At 36.8% G+C, this 24,189-nt stretch overlaps 1 non-coding gene across 1 annotated transcript; it reads right to left on the reverse strand.

The window, feature by feature from the left end:
• Positions 1–257: 257 nt before the first annotated feature.
• Positions 258–365, reverse strand: LOC148547769 (small nucleolar RNA R71). The gene has a single exon (XR_015898753.1). It is a non-coding gene; the product is annotated as a small nucleolar RNA R71 (small nucleolar RNA).
• Between the last annotated feature and the right edge of the window lie 23,824 nt (positions 366–24,189).

The raw sequence follows: 24,189 nt of genomic DNA on the forward strand, positions 1-24,189 counted from the left end.
CAATTTACATGGAAGAAGCATCTCAATCCCTGCCATTGGAGCAAACACCTTTGAGCTTAACTGAATTCTTGTAGATCTGTGATACTGTTATGACCAATGGGGTTGATCCCGAGGTCTACAGGCTTATGCTTTTCCCGTTTGCTGTAAGAGACAGAGCTAGAGTATGGTTGGACTCTCAACCTAAAGATAGCCTGAACTCTTGGGATAAGTTGGTCAAGGCTTTCTTAGCCAAGTTCTTTCCTCCTCAAAAGCTTAGTAAGCTTAGAGTGGATGTCCAAACCTTCAGACAGAAGGAAGGTGAATCCCTCTATGAAGCTTGGGAGAGATACAAGGAACTGACCAAAAAGTGTCCTTCTGACATGCTTTCAGAATGGACCATCCTGGATATATTCTATGATGGTCTGTCTGAGCTATCAAAGATGTCACTGGACCATTCTACAGGTGGATCTATTCACCTAAAGAAAACGCCTGCAGAAGCTCAAGAACTCATTGACATGGTTGCAAATAACCAGTTCATGTACACTTCTAAAAGGAATCCTGTGAATAAAGGGACGCCTATGAGGAAGGGAGTTCTTGAAATTGATACTCTGAATGCCATATTGGCTCAGAACAAAATATTGACTCAGCAAGTCAATATGATCTCTCAGAGTCTGAATGGATTGAAGGAATCATCCAACAGTACTATAGAGGTATCTTCTGTAGAAGAAGCTTATGATCCTGAGAACCCTGCAATAGCAGAGGTGAATTACATGGGTGAACCCTATGGAAACACCTATAATCCCTCATGGAGAAATCATCCAAATTTCTCATGGAAGGATCAACAAAAGCCTCAACAAGGCTTTAATAAAGGTGGAAGAAACAGGTTTAGCAATAGCAAGCCTTTTCCATCATCCACTCAGCAACAGACAGAGAATTCTGAGCAGAATCCATCTAGCTTAGCAAATATAGTCTCTGATCTATCTAAGGCCACTTTAAGTTTCATGAATGAAACAAGGTCCTCCATTAGAAATCTGGAGGCACAAGTGGGCCAGCTGAGTAAAAGAGTTACTGAAACCCCTCCTAGTACTCTCCCAAGCAATACAGAAGAGAATCCAAAGAGAGAATGCAACGCCATTGATTTAACCATCATGGCCGAACTTACAAGGGAGGGAGAGGACGTGAATCCCAGTGAGAAAGACCTCCTGGGACATCCAGTGATCAATAAGGAGTTTCCCTCTGAGGAACCAAAGGACTCTGAGGCTCATCTGGAGACCATAGAGATTCCATTAACCCTCCTTATGCCATTCATGAGCTTTGATAAATATTCTTCTTCTGAAGAGAATGAGGATGTTACTGAAGAGCAAGTTTCCAAGTACCTTGGTGCAATCATGAAGCTGAATGCCAAATTATTTGGTAATGAGACTTGGGAAGATGAACCTCCCTTGCTCACCAATGAACTGAGTGATCTGGATCAACTGAGATTGCCTCAGAAGAAACAGGATCCTGGAAAGTTCTTAATACCTTGTACCATAGGCACCATGACCTTTGAGAAGGCTCTATGTGACCTTGGGTTAGGGATAAACCTCATGCCCCTCTCTATAATGGAGAAACTGGGAATCTTTGAGGTGCTAGCTGCCAGAATCTCATTAGAGATGGCAGACAATTCAAGAAAACAGGCTTATGGACTAGTAGAGGACGTGTTAGTCAAGGTTGAAGGCCTTTACATCCCTGCTGATTTCATAATCCTAGATACTGGAAAGGATGATGATGAATCCATCATCCTTGGAAGACCCTTCCTAGCCACAGCAAGAGCTGTGATTGATGTGGACAGAGGAGAGTTGATCCTTCAACTGAATGAGGACTACCTTGTGTTTAAAACTCAAGGATCTTCTTCTGTAACCATGGAGAGGAAGCATGAAAAGCTTCTCTCACTGCAGAGTCAACCAAAGCCCCCACATTTAAACTCTAAGTTTGGTGTTGGGAGGTCCCAACCTTGCTCTGATTATCTGTGAGGCTCCATGAGAGCTCACTGTCAAGCTATTGACATTAAAGAAGCGCTTGTTGGGAGGCAACCCAATGTTATTTAATCATTTGTATTTTATTTTCTCTTTGTTATTTCATGTTTTATTAGGTTGATGATCATGTGGAGTCACAAAAACTACTGAAAAAATCGAAAACGGAATGAAAAACAGCATTGAAAATAGCACACCCTGGAGGAAGGGCTTACTGGCGTTTAAACGCCAGTAAGGAGCATTTAGCTGGCATTTAACGCTAGAACAGAGCATGAAACTGGCGTTAAATGCTAGAAATAAGCAGCAGTCTGGCGTTTAAATGCCAGGATTGCACCTAGAGGAAAGCTGGCATTAAACGGCAGAAGCAAGCATCAGACTGGCGTTTAACGCCAGAAACATGCACTATACTGGCGTTCAACGCTAGAAATATGCTATAGACTGGCGTTGGACGCCCAAAACAAGCAAGGAAGTGGCGTTTAACGCCATAAACATGCTGCAGTCTGGCGTTAAATGCCAGGATTGCACAGCAAGGGCATTTTACACACCTAATTGGAGCAGGGATGTTAAGTCCTTGACCCCACTTGATCTGTGGACCCCACAGGATCCCCACATCTTCTTCTCTCCTCTTCACACCTTTTCATAACTCTCTTCCCTAAATACCCTCCACCAATCACCTCAATCACTCTTTCCCATCACCTCTTCACCACTCACATCCATCCTCTCTTCCCCATAAACCCCACCTACCTTCAAAATTCAAAATAATTTCCCTCCCAAACCCAACCCTAAATGGCCGAACCATAAACCTCTCCCCACTCCTATATAAACCCCTCATTCCCTCTTCATTTTCACACAACAAAACCCTCTATTCTTCCCCTTGGCCGAAACCATCTCTCTCTCCCTCTCCTCTATTTTTCTTCTTCTTCTACTTCTTTCTTTCTTCTTTTTCTCGGGGACGAGCAAACATTTTAATTTTGGTGTGGTAAAAGCATAGATTTTTATTTTTCCATAACCATTTATGGCACCTAAGGCTAGAGAAACCTCTAGAAAGAGGAAAGGGAAGGCAATTGCTTCCACCTCTGAGCCATGGGAGACGGAGAGATTCATCTCTAAAGCCCATCAAGACCACTTCTATGAAGTTGTGGCCAAGAAGAAAGTGATCCCTGAGGTTCCTTTCAAACTAAAAAAGAATGAGTATCCGGAGATCCGTCTTGAAATCCAAAGAAGAGGTTGGGAAGTTCTCACCAACCCCATTCAACAAGTCGGGATCTTAATGGTTCAAGAGTTCTATGCAAATGCATAGATCACTAGGAACCATGATCAAAGTGTGAACCCGAATCCAAAACATTGGCTTACTATGGTTCGGGGGAAATACTTAGATTTCAGTCCGGAAAATGTAAGGATGGCGTTCAACTTGCCAATGATGGAAGAGAACGCACGCCCCTACACAAGAAGGGTCAACTTTGATCAAAGGTTGGACCAAGTCCTCATAGACATATGTGAAAAAGGAGCTCAATGGAAAATTGACTCAAGAGACAAGCCGGTTCAACTAAGAAGGCATGACCTCAAACCAGTGGCTAGGGAATGACTAGAGTTCATTCAACGCTCAATCATTCCTACTAGTAACCGGTCTGAAGTTACTATAGACCGGACCATCATGATCCATAGTATCATGATTAGAGAGGAGGTGGAAGTTCATGAGATTATACCTCAAGAACTTTACAAGGTAGCTGACAAGTCCTTCACTTGGGCAAGGTTAGCCTTTCCTCACCTCATATGCCACCTCTGCAATTCGGCTAGAATTGACATAGAGGGAGATATCCTCATTGAAGAGGATAAGCCCATCACTAAGAAAAAGATGGAGAAAATAAGAGATCATGGACCTCAACATGAGCATGAGGAGATTCCTCACCATGAAATCCCTGAGATGCCTCAGGGGATGCACTTTCCTCCACAGAATTATTGGGAACAAATCAACACTTCCCTAGGAGAATTAAGTTCCAACATGGAACAACTAAGGGTGGAGCATCAAGAGCACTCCATCATCCTCCATGAAATTAGAGAAGATCAAAGAGCTATGAGGGAGGAGCAAGAAAAATAAGGAAGAGACATAGAGGAGCTCAAGAGCACCATTGGTTCTTCAAGAAGAGGAAGACGCCACCCTCAATAAGGTGGAATCATTCCTTAATCTCCTTGTTTATCTATTTTCCTGTTTTTCAATTTTTGAGCTTTATGTTTATTTATATTTGTGTCTTATTACATGATCATTAGTATTTAAGTGGTTATGCCTTAAAGTAGTGAATATGAATCCATCACCTCTTTTAAATGAAAAATGTTTTAATTACAAAAGAACAAGAAGTACATAGTTTCAAATTCATCCTTGAAACTAGTTTAATTATTCTGATGTGGTGGAAATACTTTTTGTTTTCTGAATGAATGATTGAACAGTGCATATGTCTTTTGAAGTTGTTGTTTATGAATGTTAAATATGTTAGCTCTTGACGAATAAGGAAAAAGGAGACATGTTATTTGATAATCTGAAAAATCATAAAAATGATTCTTGAAGCAAGAAAAAGCAGTGAATACAAAAGCTTGCAGAAAAAAAAAATAGCGAAAAAAAGAGAGAAAAAGAAAAAGAAAAAGCAAGCAGAAAAAGCCAAAAGCTCATTAAACCAAAAGGCAAGAGCAAAAAGCCAATAGCCCTTAAAACCAAAAGGCAAGGGTAATAAAAAGGATCCAAGGCTTTGAGCATCAGTGGATAGGAGGGCCTAAAGGAATAAAATCCTGGCCTAAGCGGCTAAATCAAGCTGTCCCTAACCATGTGCTTGTGGCGTGAAGGTGTCAAAGTGAAAACTTGAGACTGAGCGGTTAAAGTCAAGGTCCAAAGCAAAATAAGAGTGTGCTTAAGAACCCTGGACACCTCTAATTGGGGACTTTAGCAAAGCTGAGTCACAATCTGAAAAGGTTCACCCAGTTATGTGTCTATGGCATTTATGTATCTGGTGGTAATACTGGAAAACAAAGTGCTTAGGGCCACGGCCAAGACTCATAAAGTAGCTGTGTTCAAGAATCAACGTACTGAACTAGGAGAATCAATAACACTATCTGAATTCTAAGTTCCTATAGATGCCAATCATTCTGAACTTCAATGGATAAAGCAAGATGCCAAAACTATTCAAGAGGCAAAAAGCTACATGTCCCGCTCATCTGATTGGAGATAATTTTCATTGATATTTTGGAATTCATAGTATATTCTCTTCTTTTTATCCTATTTAATTTTCAGTTGCTTGGGGACAAGCAACAATTTAAGTTTGGTGTTGTGATGAGCGGATAATTTATACGCTTTTTGGCATTGTTTTTACATAGTTTTCAGTATGATTTAGTTAGTTTTTAGTATATTTTTATTAGTTTTTAATTAAAATTCACATTTCTGGACTTTACTATGAGTTTGTGTGTTTTTCTGTGATTTCAGGTATTTTCTGGCTGAAATTGAAGGACTTGAGCAAAAATCAGATTCAGAGGTTGAAGAAGGACTGCAGATGCTGTTGGATTCTGACCTCCCTGCACTCAAAATGGATTTTCTGGAGCTACCGAACTCCAAATTGCGTTGGAAAGTAGACATCCAGGGCTTTCCAGCAATATATAATAGTCCATACTTTGAATAAGTATAGACGACATAAACTGGCGTTCAACGCCAGTTCCATGCTGCATTTTGGAGTTAAACGCCAGAAACAGGTTGCAAAGTGGAGTTAAACGCCAGAAACAGGTTACAAACTGGCGTTCAACTCCAAGAGAAGCATCTACACGTGTAAAGCACAATGCTCATCCCAAGCACACACCAAGTGGGCCCCAGAAGTAGATTTCTGCATCATTTACTCATCTCTGTAAACCCTAGTAACTAGTTTAGTATAAATAGGACTTTTTACTATTGTATTTGCATCTTGGGATTATCTTTTGATCCTTTGATCACGTTTTGAGGGCTGGCCATTCGGCCATGCCTGGACCTTATCACTTATGTATTTTCAAGGGTATAGTTTCTACACTCCATAGATTAAGGTTTAGAGCTCTGCTGTTCCTCAAAGATTACTGCAAAGTACTACTATTTTTCTATTCAATTCAACTTATTCCGCTTCTAAGATATTCATTCGCACTTCAACATGATGGATGTGATGATCGTGACAGTCATCATCATTCTCAACTTATGAACGCGTGCCTGGCAACCACTTCTGTTCTACCTTAGATTGAATGGATATCTCTTGGATATCTAATGCAGGGGACCGAGTCTGAGTTATTAGTGTCTTCGTGGTATAAGTTAGAACCCATGGACGGCCATTCTTGAGAATTCGGAAATTCTAAACCTTGTCTGTGGTATTTCGAGTAGGATTCAGGGATTGAATGACTGTGACGAGCTTCAAACTTGCGAGTGCTGGGCGTAGTGACAGACGCAAAAGGATCAATGGATCCTATTCCAATATGATCGAGAACTGACAGATGATTAGCCATGCAGTAACAGCGCATTGGACCATTTTCACTGAGAGGACAGGTGGCCATTGACAACGGTGATGCCTAACATACAGCTTGCCATGGAAAGGAGTAGGAAGAATTGGATGAAGACAGCAGGAAAGCAGAGGTTCAGAGGGACGAAAGCATCTCTATATGCTTATCTGAAATTCTCACCAATGAATTACATAAGTACCACTATCCTATTTTATATTTTATTTATCTTTTACTTATCAATTCATAAAATCAGTTGAATCCGCCTGACTGAGATTTACAAGGTGACCATAGCTTGCTTCAAGCCGACAATCTCCGTGGGATCGACCCTTACTCACGTAAGGTTTATTACTTGGACGACCCAGTGCACTTGCTGGTTAGTTGTACGAAGTTGTGAAACAGAATTAAGAACATGAACGTGCGTATTGAGTTTTTAGCGCCGTTACCAAGGAAGGAATGATCACGATTTTGCACACCAAGCAGCGACAAACCTTCAGATTGAAGTCAGATCGAGAACTAGATTAGAAACTCGCTGAAGGCAACAACTCCAATGTTTCTTGCAATGGCAAGGATATGAGCTGCGATGAGGGGATGAGCACCAGTGAGGAGATAAATGACAACGACAGGAGATGAACGGTACCAAGAGATCAGGGTTTGTCGCTAGAGTAGACGCTGGAGCAGATTGTCACCGGAACAAAGCATAAATAATTGTTTTTGGCTTTCGAATATCCACAAACTAACCGCCAAGTGCACCATGTCATACCAAGTAATACCTCAGGTGAGTGAGGGATGATCCCACGAAAATTGATGGACTAAGCAACAATGGTCGAATGGATCACTTAGTCAGGGAAGCAGAAAGTTGTGTTTTGAGGGTTGTAAAATGCATTAAACAGTAAATTCAGAGAATTAGAAAGTAAACAATAAGTGGTGTGAAATATATGAGAGAAAATAGTTAAGGCTTAAGAGTTGTTTATTCATCCAGATTAAATTTTCTTACCAACTATTTTAATCATGCAAGATTTATTTCATGGCAAACTATAATTGACTAAACCCTAATGTGTTAGTGATTTAGTTTCCTCTAATCCAAATCAACTGTCAGTGTCTTGGTCACTTAATGTAGATTAGAGGGTTAAGAGCAATTCTAGTTTATGACCACAGAAACACTAGTTACCCAAAGCTAAGAGGATTATATGTTACTTATCCCGATTAATTCAAGTAGTTAGCAATTTAGGAGGAATTTACTTTCAAGTTGTTGTTCAAGTGAGATAACTCTTTCGAGAATCACAAGAACACATATAGAATAAGGGTTATACTGTCGTTCTACCCAAATTCATAAGAAGAAGAACGAAAGCAATCCTTGAAACTAAATTAATACATTAGTTAAAATAGAAAAATAATAGTCTCAATCCATAGAAATAAACAGAGCTCCTAACCTTAAATAAGGAGGTTTAGTGGCTCATGGCTTACAGCGAAAACAAGGGTTTTGAAAAGTGAAACGTGTGGAAGAGAGAAGATAGCCCGAAGGGCTGAATCTTTTTCCCTTTATATCTAATCCTAATTAATATAAAATATATTTTATAAAACTAAATAATATCTTTTTCTATTATAAAATAAAATAAAGTTTAATTAAAATACATTGAAGATCTTCATTGCTGGCTGCAGAGACATGGGGACCACTGACTTTCCCAAAGCTGGCGCCAAACTTGGGTTGGGCCAAGTTTGGCGCCACTCTACCCGTGTTCAATAATCAATAATTCTTCATCCTAGCACCAAACTTGGAAAATCCCATGTTTGGCACCACCAAGACAGCATGAATTGGGAGTTTGTAATGATCATGGCGCCAAACTTGGAGAATTCCAAGTTTGGCACCACCAAGGCGATGATTCCAGAAGACAAGTATAGACTATTATATATCATTAGAAAGCTCTGTTAGCTTGTCAATGATTTGAAAACCGCATCAATTGGACCTCTGTAGCTCAAGTTATGCCTGTTGGAGTGCAAGGAAGTCATGGTTGACAGCATCATCCACTTTCTTCCTTTTCTTCTATACGAACTCTATCAAATCTGTCCGAATGCAACCTAAAATAAACCAAATTAAACACGACTCAAAGTAGCATTCATAGTGGCTTAAAATACTTAAATCATGATTAAACTTAACAAATTCAAATGCAAATTCACTAGGAAAAGATAAGAAAGATGCTCACGCATCACAACACCAAACTTGAATTGTTACTTATCCTCAAGCAACCAAAACTAATATAAACTTTGGATGTTAATTTGCATGAGAATTCAGTGTTCAATTAAGCTCCTGTCTGTCTCAAAGTCGGGTTAACAACACTGAAATCCTGAATAGTTTTGGCATCTCACTATCCTTTGAATCTTAGGGATGTCAATGTCATTCAGAATTAGAATTCGGATAATATTATGAATCACTAAAAAAAAGGCACAAAATGGCAGCAACATAATGGTGGTTCTATAAAACCGCCGTTATATTCATAAGTTGAGGCGGTTTATGCAGCTGCTATAATTTACTTGTAGAAAGCAGCGGTTTCTGGTGCCTTTAGCGGTTTTAAACGCCATTACCTGCTCTGCTTCAATAATATAAAAACACTTCTATTTCATTAATAAGCGTGCTATTTAATCGAACCTCCATCGCAATGTGAAAAACCAAGAAGAAACTTCATCGCAACATGAGATCTGCGATCTCATCCACGAGGTTCTCCTATGGCGGCAAGCTCCTCCATCAACGCTTTTCTTCCAGCTGCGATCTTCTCCATCAACGTTTCACTTCAATTGATGGATCTACTGTGTGATTTTTCCTGCTCCACCGTGTTGTCCTCTGTGAAGCTTCTCCTTCTCCATCTTCTTTGAATTAGGTTTATATACAAATTAACATTATCTTCTTTTAATTACTCATATTTTGTTTTGCAAATTGTTACTACTTCTATTTCTATAATTTTAGGTTTAGATTTTCTTCCTTGTTAGCAGAAATTGGGGGTAAGGTCTTCATCTAATTTCTTTGGTTTTTTCTTACATGCATGTATACAAATTTGCATTCTCTTCGCGGTTTTGATTTGTAATATGCTCTCGGTTGGTGTTTTACTGATTTGCATAGCATGTGTTTGATGAATTGCTTGAATGCTTATTTTTTTTGTCTATGCATTTATTCAATCATTGTTGTATGTGACATATCTCTTTTGCATACATATCAACAAATTCTTTTATTAGCTTGAAACTTGTTTTTATGCTTTGTTAAGTTATTTGCTTTAGAGAACAATGAAGTTATTAACAATGAGGTTATTTTATGTGTTAGTGATGAAGATAAATTGATTTGGAACTATTTAGAAGATGGAAGTTACTAAAATAAGAACCACTTGAAGATAGACATCATCTTTTTATTCATTTGGTGAGTATTAACATGCTGAACTTAAATAGTGCTTGTGACCTTGAAATAATTAGTTTAAATTTAGTATTAGCATGCAACTTTCTTATCAGCAGAGGTTGCTGCAGTAGCTTCAAGAGCTTTAACGCCAGAGCAACATGGTCCTGGTGTTTTGTATTTCTGTGTCTTATTGAGTTTATTATACCTTGTGAGATTCCCGACTTTTATATTCTTATGCGAGGGCTAGGTTATCAATAGTTTACTAGTCATACATTTCTTTTTAAAACATCCCTTTTTGTGATGATTTATATATCAGGATCTGATATTCTTATACTAAGTAGCTATTGATTTGTTAATGCAGTGCTTTATGTCGCTAGGAAGTTTGGTGCATAAACTTTCAGAAGTTAATCTTGATTGGTTTGGCTGGGTTAAGTTGATTCATTGCATCTTCAATCTCATTTCGCTTAGTCTTCAAATTGGTCAGGTGATTTTTGACACATTTCTTGTGAAAACTCCTTCATGAGACAGCTTTTGTCTTAGAGGCATAATAAGGAAAATAACTTAACAAATAAAAAAATACTGGTAATTGCACCCATGTAATTCATATGACTTGAAGAAATGGGCTGGTTGATTTGTAGGGAAAGTTTGTGGTAAATGTACCTTATGACCTCTATATAAAGGGGTTTATATTACACTGGCAGATTGGATTACTTACTTGATTGTTTGATATCTTGTCTTTTATTAACTATAAAGTTTGTTTCACTTTTCAAAATTTTGTTTGTTGTATCTATTGTAGTATATCTTTCTCTCATTTACTCCTATTTTAATTAAGTTCATGGATTAAGAAAATGACTGAAAACATCTCAATGTTAGATAAATTTAAGTGGATGTACAAAGTTCCCCCTTAAGGACTCTCCTTTTTATACTGAAGAGCTTTTTGTTCCCAATCAATTTCTCAGTTTATTTATTTATTTATTTATTTATTTATTTATTTATTTATGTGTAGGTGTTGGTGGCTATTCTTATCTATTGGAGCCACTCTAGTAAGCTCCCAATGTTTATTTGATTTTATATTTGTTAGTTAGATTTTCTGTTACTTCAGTGGATATTATTCTCCTCATTCTTGGTTTTGATTTGATTCAATGATCTTATTATGGCTTAATTGGATCAAAAAGGAAAGTTTGTATTCAATAAGTTAGGTTGAAGTAATTTCATTTTGCATTGGTCTCTGGATTTTGGATTTGATTAAGCATCACATCAGGTAATTTTGTAATTTTAATTTCATTATATAGAAGGACTTCTCCTTCTAATGTGAATATGTTGATTATATGTTAAATTGAAGCAAGTTTGTATCAATGTATATTGAAACCTTTAAATGGTTAATTACGTAAGCGTTTGATCAAACAAAAACTTTAAACTTCCATAGAAATATTGTAACAACATTTCCTTATAATCAATCATCAATAATACTAGGCTACATTAGGTCTAGGGGAAACAAAGGTTAACACCTAATAATCCTAATTAATGGTGGTTAAAATATTAAAATGATGCTTTAGTTTATTAGTACATGTGACGCCACAATTCTCAAGCATCAAACCATTGATCTTTCAATATCTTGGAGGCCCTTTGACATATGTAAGAGTAAGGTTAAAACTGGCAAATAAATCCAATAAAAATAGGTGGCCCACTATTTGAATGATTCGGTGGAAATGAAAGCTAAAATCCAATGACGATTATGTTGTTATCAATTTTGGAGGCTGAGGTAATTTAGAATGCGAGGTAACGCTTGCTTATCTTTGTCTAATCGTTGTCCTGTTCTTGCGTGTTTTTCAGTGTTTTTTAGTTTGGTAAATTAAAGACTAATTTACTACAAGCCATTTTATTTAAGGTTTGCTATTGATAAATAAATTGCTATATATATAAAGTGAAATTTGAATTCTCGATTATTATTTAAATGGATTAGTAAAGCAATAGCAACTACAAGAACCTATCAATTCCGTTCTGGAAATATTGAGTATGGCAACTCAACAAGGTTAGAATTGTGCTATCTTTTCTTTCTTTCAAATTATATTGAATCTTGACCATGATGCATAGTAATTATTGCACTATTGTAGTGCAGATTTGGTTCCATGGTTTCTTTACTTTGATATATTTAAACACAAAATGCTGCTGGAGAACATGATTTTTTTTAAATTCACGTTTATATTATTTTGATAAGTTTCTTCTTTATAGGTATGAGTATTCAGATTTAACCATAAGTTCTTTTTTAATGTTATGACAAGATTCTGCTACTAGTAATGTCTTTCCTCCCTGCTGCTTATCTTTGGTTTGTCACTCTCTACTTCACACTTCACACTTCACACTTTTGAATTATGATGATGGAACTTTGTTCTTGATTCTTGATATTATAGGAATGATGGATTCGTCTTGGACTTGCACTCAACTTCTCAGTGTTTTATTATGAGATCATGAACTAGCTATGTATTGGGATTACTGAAATAATTAAATTAAAGGGCTTGCCATTTGGCAAAACAAGCATTTGATGAGGCAATTGCGGAGTTAGACACATTGAGTGAAGAGTCGTACAAAGACAACATTTTGAGAAATCATGCAATCGTTGAGAGACAACCTCACTCTGTAGACCTCCGATTTGCCTGAGGATAGAGGTATTTCTTTATATTCATGCCAATATTGTGACGTCATCATGACCATGATTTAATATAAATAAGGGTTAACCACCAAAAACGCCCCCGAATTATTTAAACGCTGAAAAAAATACACCTGAATTTTACTATCGACAAAAATGCCTTCAAATAATTTAAAAACACAACAACAATACCCAACAGTAAATATATATTTTCAAAAAATATCTTAGAGATTGAATTTTGATGCAATTTTTTGCAAACATGATTATAAAAATAATATATTACTATACATAAAAATTGGTGATTTTTTGTTAAGTATATAATTTTTTTATAATTGTTTTTGTTAACAACCAATAATACTTTTAAAAAATTACAAAATAATATATACTTAACAAAAAATCACCAAATTTTAAGAATAATAATATCTTATTTTTTAATTATGCTTGCAAAAAATTACATCAAAATTCAATCTCTAATGTATATTTTGAGAAATACATATTTAATGTTAGTTTTTTTGCAAAATTATCTAACATTAAATATGTATTTCTCAAAAAATATATTAGAGATTAAATTTTGGTACAATTTTTTACAAGCATGATTAAGAAAATGAGATATTAGTATCCTTAAAATTTGGTGATTTTTGTTGTGTATATATATTTTTTATAATTTTTTTGTTAACAACTAATAATACTTTTAAAAAATCACAAAAAAATATATACTTAGAAAAAAATTATCAAATTTTAAGAATAATAATATCTCATTTTTTTAATTATTCTTGTAAAAAATCACATCAAAATTCAATATCTAAGACATTTTTTGAAAATATATATTTACTGTTGGGTATTGTTGTTATGTTTTTAAATTATTTAAAGAAATTTTTGTCGATAGTAGAATTCAGGTGCATTTCTGTCAGCGTTTGAATAATTCGGGGGTGTTTTTAGTAGTTAACCCTATAAATAAATAAATATAAGATGAAATCAAGCTTTTATGTTTTAGTTATTTATAATATCTGATAATATATACACTGCATTCAAAAGTAAATGCTCTTATTTAATGCAGGTGAAGAATTCAAACCAGTAGAAGAAGCATCAAAACCTGCCAAACCTGAGTCTTAAGGTATGTGAAATGAAATTCTTGATAATCTTTAGTCTTTTACTTGTCAATTCCTAGTTTGACATTGTTGAAGAGAAGGTGCAGAGAACTCGGCATCAATCGCTGGCCTCATAGGAAAATCAAAAGCTTGCCTTTACTCTTACAAAATCTGAAGGTATACTTATAATTATTGTGGTGGTCAATGATTGAATGAAAACTGATTATTTTAATTTGAATGTAAGAGATGAGCTTGGATAATGAAGTTGGAGTGGTCGAGCAAAAAATAGAGATGTTAGAGCAAGTTCCAGGGATGAAACACAGACGAGACCAAGAAACTAAGGCAGACTTATTTTAAAGCTAATTACAAAAGAGGAAACTTTTGGCCTTCAAATCTTATTCATCATCACTGAGCTAAGCTACTTGTCTTGTATATTCATATTCTAAGTAGTAAAAACAACACTTATTAAATAGTTTAAATACATTATTAGATATTAACATAGTTTAAGGAACTGGATGGTAGATTTGACTGATTAATGCTTATTGCAATGCTTGTATTTTGGTAAGTTTAGTAAGACAAATTGTTGTATAGGAGTTATTACTTTTGATTTCCAATAATAAAAAATTATATATTATATTAATACATTGTTTATGAGTTATATAATATTTCATTTATGGATTATGATTTTTTACTATTGTGAAATTTTAATTATAAAATTATTTATTTAACGCGATAAAACAATGGTAAAAACTGTATTTTTAAACGATAAAAAAGTCACTTTTATCTGAAAAAATGCCGTTTTAACCAATAAAAATATCACTGTCAGGATAAAACGACAGTTCAAAAATACCATTTTAACCAACAAAAACGCTACTATCAGGGTAAAAACGACGGTTCAAAAACGCCGTTTTAACCAAACAAAATGCCACCTTGTCAGGGTAATAATGCCAGTTCAAACCGTCATTTTAACCTATTCAAAAACCTCCGTTTTAACCCTGGAAATAATGGCGGCTTGAACCGCCATTTTAACCAACAATAAAATGACTTTATTTGGAAATAATGGCGGTTCGAACCGCCATTTTAACCTATTCAAAAACCGCTATTTTAACCCAAGGAATTGTGACAGTTTTTAGAAAACCGCCGTAATAACCAGAATGACGCCCAGAATTACGTCGCTTTACGAAACCGCCATTCTTGGAAATAATGGCGGTTCAAACTACCGTAAATACACAAAAAAACCGCCATTTTTACCAGAATTTTTTGTAGTGAATTCTCTTGTCTTTTCTTTTCTTTGGTGCTTTGTACCTTGAGGCTAGCCGTGACTTTAAATGTTTTGTCTCAAGCTTTACTTGACACAAAAGCACCACAAGCACTTAACTGGGGAACTCTTTTGAGTTCTAATTTCTCTTTCAATTGCTCTCAGACAGTGGTGCTCAAAGCCTTTGGCATACTCTGTAATTGCACTTGCTCTCGACTCTTAGTGCTCTGTCTCAAGGATTACTTGACACATTCACACCACAAGCATATGGCTAGAAAAAAACTCTTTTGAACTTTTGATCATTCTTAACCTTCCTAGCCATTGATGCTCAGAGCCTTGGGCCTTTCCTTTTATTTTCTTTTTCTTTTTGCTGTTTCTTTTGTTTTAAGGATTAATTTCTAATTTAATTTAGAGAATTTATAATAGTTTTCTAAATTCTTATTCCTCATGCATCAAAATTTTTTTATCCAAATTAAAATATGCACCGTTCTTATCTTGCGTTCAAAGTCACAGGCAATACCACCACATTTAAGTAAATAAGACTATCCTTAAATATAAACTTACGTTCTCATGCAATACATCACTTCTTTTCTTTTTCTTTTAGATTTCAATCTCAGTGAATGGTACATGAGACATCTTTTCAATTTAAAAACACCCAACTAAATCAAACTAAAACCTAAGAAACTAAAAATACTAAAGATCATGCAACAGAGAAAGGAAAGCAACAGAAAATAGGAGTTAACAAAAAAAAGAGCTGAAGGAAAATAGAATGAAAGGAACTCAAGTACCTCAGTTATCCTAGTGGCCATTGGTGCACGAATCCCCACACTTCGTACAATTGTACTAGCAAGTGCACTAGGTCATCCAAGTAATACCTGAGTGAGTTAGGGTCGATCCCACGAGGATTGTGATTCGAAGCAAGCTATAGTTATCTTGTAGATCTTAGTCTGGTGAGTAGCAAATTTCTTGGATTTGGTTAACTCTGGTATTACTGTCTTCTTTAATTTTGAATGATTTCTCCTATGGCAGGCTGTATGTGATCAACGCCGTACGGTCGCGGTCGCCAATCTTCTCTAGATCTGAACCCCAGGATTAGTGCGGATCCATTCTGATTGAGGGTGAAGCTTCTGCAGTCCATTCTCCTTAATGATCCTACTCAAAACGCCACAGACAAGGTTGAATCTTCTGGATTAGAGAATGTTGAACCTTTGGGTTCTAGCCTCTACCACAGATACCCTAATCTTTCCATACCTCGGCTGAACTGGTGTCTCGAGAAGTCCCCAATGAAGTCGTGGATTAGCCGTCTAAGAGATGTATAATCAAGTTGGCGGTTCGATGCTTTCCAGTCACGTATTCGCACGAACCTAAGAAGAACACGGGTGGTTTCCAGGCACGCAGTCTTAGTATGAAGAATGGAGATGATTGTCACAGGTCATTCCATTCATCAAGTTGAAGAACGAAGATATATCTTAGAATTGAATCAAACACGGATTGAAAAGAAACAGTAATACTTTTATTAATTCATAGAACTCAGTAGGACTCCTCCCCTCAAACTAGGAGGTTTAGAAACTCATACTGATAGAAAATACAATGTAAAAAATGTGTAAAGTGTCAAAAGGTCCTGAACAAGGGTAATCCTTGTTCTATATATACTAATCTACTGACTAAGGATTACATAAAAAGGGTAAAATAGTCTTTTAGTGCTAAATTCTACTTCTGGAGCTCACTTGGTGAGTGTTTGGACTGAGCTTTGATGAGAGCCACGTGCTATGAGGCCTCTAGGGCATTGAACACTGGCTAGGCGGTCCTCTTTGAGCGTTGGATGCTAGTCTCTTCTCCTTTGGGCGCTGGACGCTAGAATAGTACAGGAGGCTGCGTTGGATGCCAATTTTGGGTCTTTTATTCTGAAGCAAAGTATGGACTATTATACATTGCTGGAAAGATCTGGAAGTCAGCTCTCCATAGCCGTTGAGAACGCTCTATTTGGACTTCTGTATCTCCAAAAAAGCTCTTCCGAGTGCAAGGAGGTCAGATCCGAACAACATCTGTGGTGCTTTCTCTGTCTCTGGATCAGACTTTTGCTCCAGCTCCTCAATTTCAGCCATAAAATACCTGAAATTGCACAAAAATACACAAACTTAAAATAGAATCCAAAAATGTTAATTTAACACTAAAACCTATGAAAACATAATAAAAATTAAACAAAATAGAGAGCGCGCTCTACAACACCAAACTTAAAAGTTTGCTTGTCCTAAGCAAAGAAAAACTGAAAATGGGGAGGGACATAAAAAGCATACGGATAAGTAAAAACAAAAATATTGGAAAAGAAACCGGGAGTGATAAAAGGGCAAGAAAAATTAAAAATTAAAATTTATTATTATATATTTTTTAATTTTTTAATTTTTTTTTGAGAAAATTTGACGCCAAACTTGAGGAATGCGGAAGTTTGGCACCGCTGATCCCGAATGAATGCAACCTCGTGGCACCAAACCTGGGTGGGACCAAGTTTGGTGCCACCCTTGATCTTTTTTTTTTTTGGTGGCTTATGCTGGTGCCAAACTCCAGGGGGCCAAGTTTGGCACCCCCTGGCAGAGTGTTTTAGCCCTTTTTTCTTTGATGGTGGTGCCAAACTCCAAGAAGCTAAGTTTGGCGCCACCCCTGTAACAAATTCTTCAAAAATTACATCAAATGTGGTGCCAAACTTGGAAATCCCAAGTTTGGCGCCACCCCTCCAGGGACTTTTCCCTAAAATTGCTTCAACGTGGCGCTATACAGTCCGTGTTTCACTCCTCCAGAGTGTCCAAAATTTCTTCTGATTGCACCTGTTCCTATTTTTAATATTCTGTATGACCAAAACATATGTAAAACAAGGAAAACTCTAGAAAATTGAGATAAAATAATTAAAATTAAAACTAAAATAACTATAACACTAAAATCAAAATAACTATAAAACTAAAACAAAAATAACTACAAAAGCACGGATATTGGTAGTTGGGTTGCCTCCCAACAAGCGCTTCTTTAGTGTCACTAGCTTGACGGTTGATTGTTGCTACTAAGGTGGAGGTTGATCAAAGTGCTTCAACTCGTCCCCTCTCATTGTGAATCGTCTCCCTGTGTTTTCTTTGATTAACTTAATATGCTCAAGAGAGAGGATCCGGTTTACTGTATGAGGCAACACAGAATTACTAGTCAACACCACCATCATTCCTGGTGAGAAACCTTCAGTGGGGATCTTTTTGTTTCTCCATCCTCTAGGTACTTTCTTCTTAGGAACCTCCTCCTTAGTGGATGATGCATTTCCAATACCAAACTTAGGTTTGATGTCATTGGGGATTGTATTTATTCCCACCAGAGGAGGCTTGAGCTGTAAATCTTGTTGTGTATTATCAAAAGGTTCTTGAAGATTTGGATCAATAACTCAATTTGCATGCAGTTTTCCTCTCCGCTTGATAAATGCATAGTTTTGAAGATATGAAAGGCCAGTTGCTCATTATGCACTCTAAGCACTAATTCACCTTCTTCCACATCAAGCAGAGTTCTTCTAGTAGCTAGGAATGGTCTTCCTAGGATTATAGAGGCTTTTCATCCTCCTCCATGTCAAGAATCACAAAATCTACTGGGAGGAAGAACTTACCCACTTTGACCAAGATGTTCTCGACTATTCCATGTGCATGCTTCAAAGATTTATCTGCCAGTTATAATGCTATCCTTGTTGGTTGTTCCTCTTTGATTTGTAGCTTCTTCATCAATAACAAGGGAGTTATATTGATGCTTGCTCCCAGATCACATAAGGCTTTCTCAAAGGTTGTATTTTCAATGGTACATGGTATTTGAAAGCTCTCTGGATCAACCATCTTCTTTGGCAAATTACTCTGGATTATAGCACTACATCCCTTAGTCAAGACCACTGTCTCATCTCCCTTTAGAGGTCTATTCTTTGATAGCAACTCCTTAATGAACTTGACATAGAGAGACATTTGCTCCAAAACCTCAGCAAAAGGAATATTGATTTGTAACTTTATGAAGACTTAGCTTCCAGGAACTTTGAAAATTGCTTGTTCTTTGTCTCGTTTTAAATCCTCTGAGGATTTCGCATTTTCGGCTTGTACTCAGGTGCCTTAGGCAAGTCAGATGTGTGTCAAGAGTGATCGAAAAAGGGGTTTTCTACATGCCTGGGAGGGGCGTGTTCGACCTCCTCCATTTTCTCCTCCAGAGCTTCTTTTTCAACCGACTCCTCACTAACATTTGCCTCTGAACTTGCCACTGGTCCACTTAACAAGGCGATAACCTTGCACTCCTCTCTTGGATTTGGAATTGTATTACTACAAAGGGTATTGGTGGTTCTCTTATTAATCTCAACAACTTTTGTGGCTATTTGGCCCATCTGAACCTCCAAGTTCCTAAGTAAAGCTCTGGTTTTCCGCATAAAATTATGTTGGTTCTTGGAAAGTTCTGTAATAATAGCTATCAAGTCAGGAGCATTCTGAGACTGAGCCTATGATTGTTATGGTTGAGAGGGTTGGACTTGGCGGTTATTGAAGTTGTGCTGATTAAAACTACCCTGAGAATTATTGAAATTCTACTGCCTCTGAGGTTGATCTCTCCACCCAAAGTTTGGGTGATTTCTCTACCCTTGATTAAAGGTCATGGAATATGGGTCATCATTGGAATTTCTAAGAGCATTTCCCATAAAATTAACCTGTACAGGAGGGAATTGAGCATAATCATAAGTCTCATCTTGGGTAAAGCCGCTACTCATGTCATAAGAGGCATATTGAGGAGCATTTTGAGTATTAACAGCTGAGACTTGCATCCCACTCAAATATTGAGTAATAAGACTCATTTGTTGAGACAAAAACTTGTTCTGAGCAAGAAGAGCATCTACGACATCCAACTCCATGACTCCTTTTTCACAAAGGTGATAGTTGGTTTGAGCAAGCAATGGACACCTTGTAGATCTCAGTCAGGTGGATAGAAAATGTGATAGTTGTTGTAAAAAATGCATAAAATAGAATAAATAAATAAAATGTTACTAAATATATGTGAAATTAATAGTATGAGGACGGTTGAGGCTTCGGAGATGCTTCTTCCTTCTGGATCAACTTTTCCCACTATCTATTCCAACTTCTGATTATTCATTCCATGGTAGGCTGTAAGTGACTAACACCGGGTCAGCGGTCATTAATCTCCTCTGTTTCAGATCAAACACCGGTTCAGCGGTCATCCAATCTGAATGGGGGTGAAGCTCTAGCATTCCGTTCCTTTGGTGATCCTACTCAAATTGCCACAGACAAGGTCGGATCTTTCGGATCAAAGAACCCTGCTCCTTTGATTCTAGCCGATACCACAAAGACCCTAATCACCCTGTACCTTGGCTGCACTGATGTCTCCAAGTACCCAACAAAGTCGTGGATTAACCGCCTAAGAGATGTATAATCAAGCTTGTAGTTCAATACTCTCCCGTCAAGGACTCGTAAGAACCCATGTGAATAGGGATGATGGTCAAGTTACACTCCCAATTCATTAGGATGAAGAACGAAGATACATCTTAGAATGGAATCAAGCATAGATTGAACGAGAATAGTGATATCATTAATTCATAAGAATCAACAGAGCTCTTAACCTTAACCTAGGAGGTTAGTGACTCATACTTTACAAAAAGTAGTAATGTGTTTGAAAATATGGCATAAGGTGCTAAACAAGAGTGATCCTTGTTCTATGTATACTAATCTAATAACTAAGGATTACAAAAATAAGATAAACTAGTCTTGTAGTGCGAAAATCCACTTCTGGGGCCCAGTTGGTGAGTGTTTGGGCTGAGTTAAGGGTGACTCCACAAGCTTGCTCTCTTTTGGGCGTTGAACGGTAGCTTTGGGCTCCTTTTTGGGTGTTGGACACCAGCTGCTCCCTTTTGGGCGTCCAACACTAGGAATGGGGTAGGTAGCTGGCGTTGAACACCAGTTTTGAGCCTTTATTTCCAAAGCAAAGTATATACTATTATATATTTCTAGAAAGCTCTAGATGTTAGCTTTCTAATGATATTAAGAGCATGCCATTTAGACTTATGTAGCTCTAGAAATGCACCTTTGAGTGCATGGAGGTCAGAATTTGCTAACATCTGCAGTCCTTTCTCTGTCTCTGAATCAGACTTCTTCCAAAGCTCCTCAATTTCAGCCAGAATTTACCTGAAATCATCATAAAACACACAAACTCAAAGTAGAATCTAAAAATGTGAATTTTACACTAAAACCTATGAAATCATAATAAAACATAAATAAAACATAATGAAAACTATATGAAAATGATGCCAAAAAGCGTATAAAATATCCGCTCATCAGAACACCAAACTTAAACTATTACTTGTCCCCAAGCAACCAAAAACAAGTAGGATTAAAAAGAAGAGAAGGATATAATAAATCTCACAGTTCTCAATGAAGCTCAGTTTCAATTAGATGAGCGGGACTAGTAGCTTTTTGCTTCTGAATAGTTTGAGCATCTCACTTTCTTTTGAAGCTCAGAATGATTGGCATCTTTAGGAACTCAGAATCTAGATGATATTATTGACTCTCCTTGTTTAGTTCTTCTTGATTCTTGAACGCAGCTTCTTTTGAGTCTTGGCCGTGTCCCTAAGCGCTTTATTTTCCAATATTACCACTGGATACATAAACGCCACAGACATTTAACTGGGTGAACCCTTTAGGATTGTGATTCAGCTTTGCTAGAATCCCCAGCCAGTGGTATCCAGAGTTCTTAAGCACACTCATTTTTCTTTGGATCACGACTTTAACGGCTCAGTCTCATGCTTTTCATTTGACACCTTCATTTGGTTTCTTGCTTTTTCATTTTTTTCGCTTTTTTTTGCTTTTTGCTGCTTTTTCTTACTTCAAGAATCAATTTTTGGATTTTTTCAGATTACCAATAATGCTTCACTTTCATCATCATTCTTTCAAGAGCCAACACTCTTTAACTCTAATATCAAATATGTACTGTTTATTCATGTATACAGAAAATAAAAGCAATGCCACCACATCAAATAATTGAACTATTCTTAATATATAACTCAAAATTTATGCATCTTTGCTGCTTCTAAAAAATCAAAATTTTATTCAAGTTCAATGGGATGATAAGAGGAACATTTTATAGCTAATTGGAAATAGAAACTTGAATCCTAATAATGCTTATGCAATTCTTAAATTAAAAGACAACAACTTAAATAGAAACTTAAATACTACTAGTAATCATGTAAATTTAACTATAAGAAACAGGAATTAGAATAGGCACAAGAATAAGGAGGTGAAACTCAACCACCTTAATCATGGTTGGTGTTAGACTCTTCAGGAGATAATTTCTGACGCTTCAGTTCTGCTAGATCACCCCCCTGCTTCTCTTGTTCCTTGACTAGTTTACAAAGCATGCTAGTCTGATCTTTTTGCTCCTCTCTTAATTGATCCAAGGTGGTTTCTAATTGTGCAACAGATGCTTCTAGCTGGGTCCAATATTCAATTGGAGGGATCTCTTGTGTCTGAAGAGGCTCGGGTGCCTTTCTTTTGGGATGATCATCTGGTATTTTAGAAGTTTCCATCACTTGCTTGGTGATTGGGCTTTCTGCTGGGACAAATGAGTCTCTGTTAATCAAGACTCTAGCCTCTTTACATAAGCGAAAGATAAGGTTTGCATAGGCCAATCTGGCTTGAGTTGACATTCTATTTGCAACCTTGTACAGCTCAAAGGGGATTAGTTGGTGGACTTCCACCTCATTCCCCATCATGATACAGTGAATCATCACAACCCTTCTGATGGTAACTTCAGAGCGTTTGCTAGTAGGGAGTATGGAATGCCCAATGAAATCCAACCAACCCCTAGCAACTGATTTGAGATCTATTCTTCTCAGTTGGTTTGGATTACCTTTTGTGTTATTGATCCACTGAATTCCATGCAGACATATGTCTCCTAGAATCTGATCCAACTTTGGATTGGCTAACACCCTCCTATTAAAGGATTCTGGATCATCCCTTTGTAGAGGTAACTTAAAGATCTCTCTCACCTTGTTAAGATGAAAATAGAGAGTCTTCCCTCGGACCATGGTGCGAAAAGTATGGAATCCTTGTCTATCTTTCTTTTGCTTATCTATCATCCACAGATTTGCATAGAATTCATGGATCATTGTTATTCCAACATTTGTTTCAGGGTCGCCAGGATCTCCCAGCCTCTCTTTCGAATCTGCTCTTAGATCTCTGGGTACTTATCTTTTCTTAATTCGAATTTGGCCTCCAGGATCACTGTCCTCTTGCATATTATTTTGTAATAATTTTTTTGTCATGCTGCTTTGTGTAGAATCAGAGAGGTTTGAAAACAACTATTGGGTTGTCTTCTTTCTTGCTTCTTGAAGTGGGTTTTCCACTTTTTGGAGCCATGGAATTTGAATGGAGTGAGAAATTAAGGCTCTCTCCACACCAAACTTAAAAGATTTGCTCATCCTCGAGCAAAAAAAGAGAAAGAAGACGAAGAAGAGGAAAGAGATTTGAATGGGACGTAGATTAGGGAGTCTGGGATACGAATGATATATATAGGGAGGGGTATGGTGGGTTTTCAAAATTTAATTAGATAAAAGATAAAGAAGATATGAAAAAGATAGAAAAAGATAAGTTTTAAAGTTTGTTTAATCATCAAAGATATGAAAAAGATATAAAAGATAAGATAGAAAGTATGAAAAAGATTTTAAAGTTTAGTAAAAGATTTGAAAAAAAATTATAAAAGATATGAACTTTTGAAAAAGGATTTGAAAAAGGATTGAGAAAGATTTGAAAATATTTAAAATTTAAAAAGAAATTGAAATTGAAAGATGATGGTTGAAAGAATTTTGTTAAAAAGATATGATTAAAAAGATAAGAATTAGAAAAGATATGTTTTGAAAAAGTTAAAAAACTTCCTTTACCCTTGTTGGGTGTTGAACGTCCAGAATACCCTGATTCTAGCAATCAACACCATCCTAGTGCTCCTTCTGGGTGTTGAACGCCCAGGCAGTACCTCCTGGCTGGCGTTCAACGCCAGCTTGCCACTCCACATTGGGCGTTGAACGCCCAGTCAGTGTACCCTGGCTGGCATTTAATTCCAGCCTTGCTGCTCTTTAAGGGTGTTGAACGCCCTTCCTTCCCTCTTATCTGGCATTCAACGCCAGTAAGGAGCTTTCCCCAGAGTGTTCTATTTCTAGTCTGACTGTCTCTGTTTCCGTTCTAACTACTGCACATGATCACAAACTTAAAGAAATAATTGTGTAAAATAAGCTTAAAGAAAGATAGAAATGACTAATTATGGTTGGGTTGCCTCCCAAC

The sequence above is a fragment of the Arachis ipaensis genome, chromosome B8, assembly GCF_059453495.1.
Source record: "Arachis ipaensis isolate K30076 ecotype BB chromosome B8, ASM5945349v1, whole genome shotgun sequence".
NCBI lineage: Eukaryota > Viridiplantae > Streptophyta > Magnoliopsida > Fabales > Fabaceae > Arachis > Arachis ipaensis.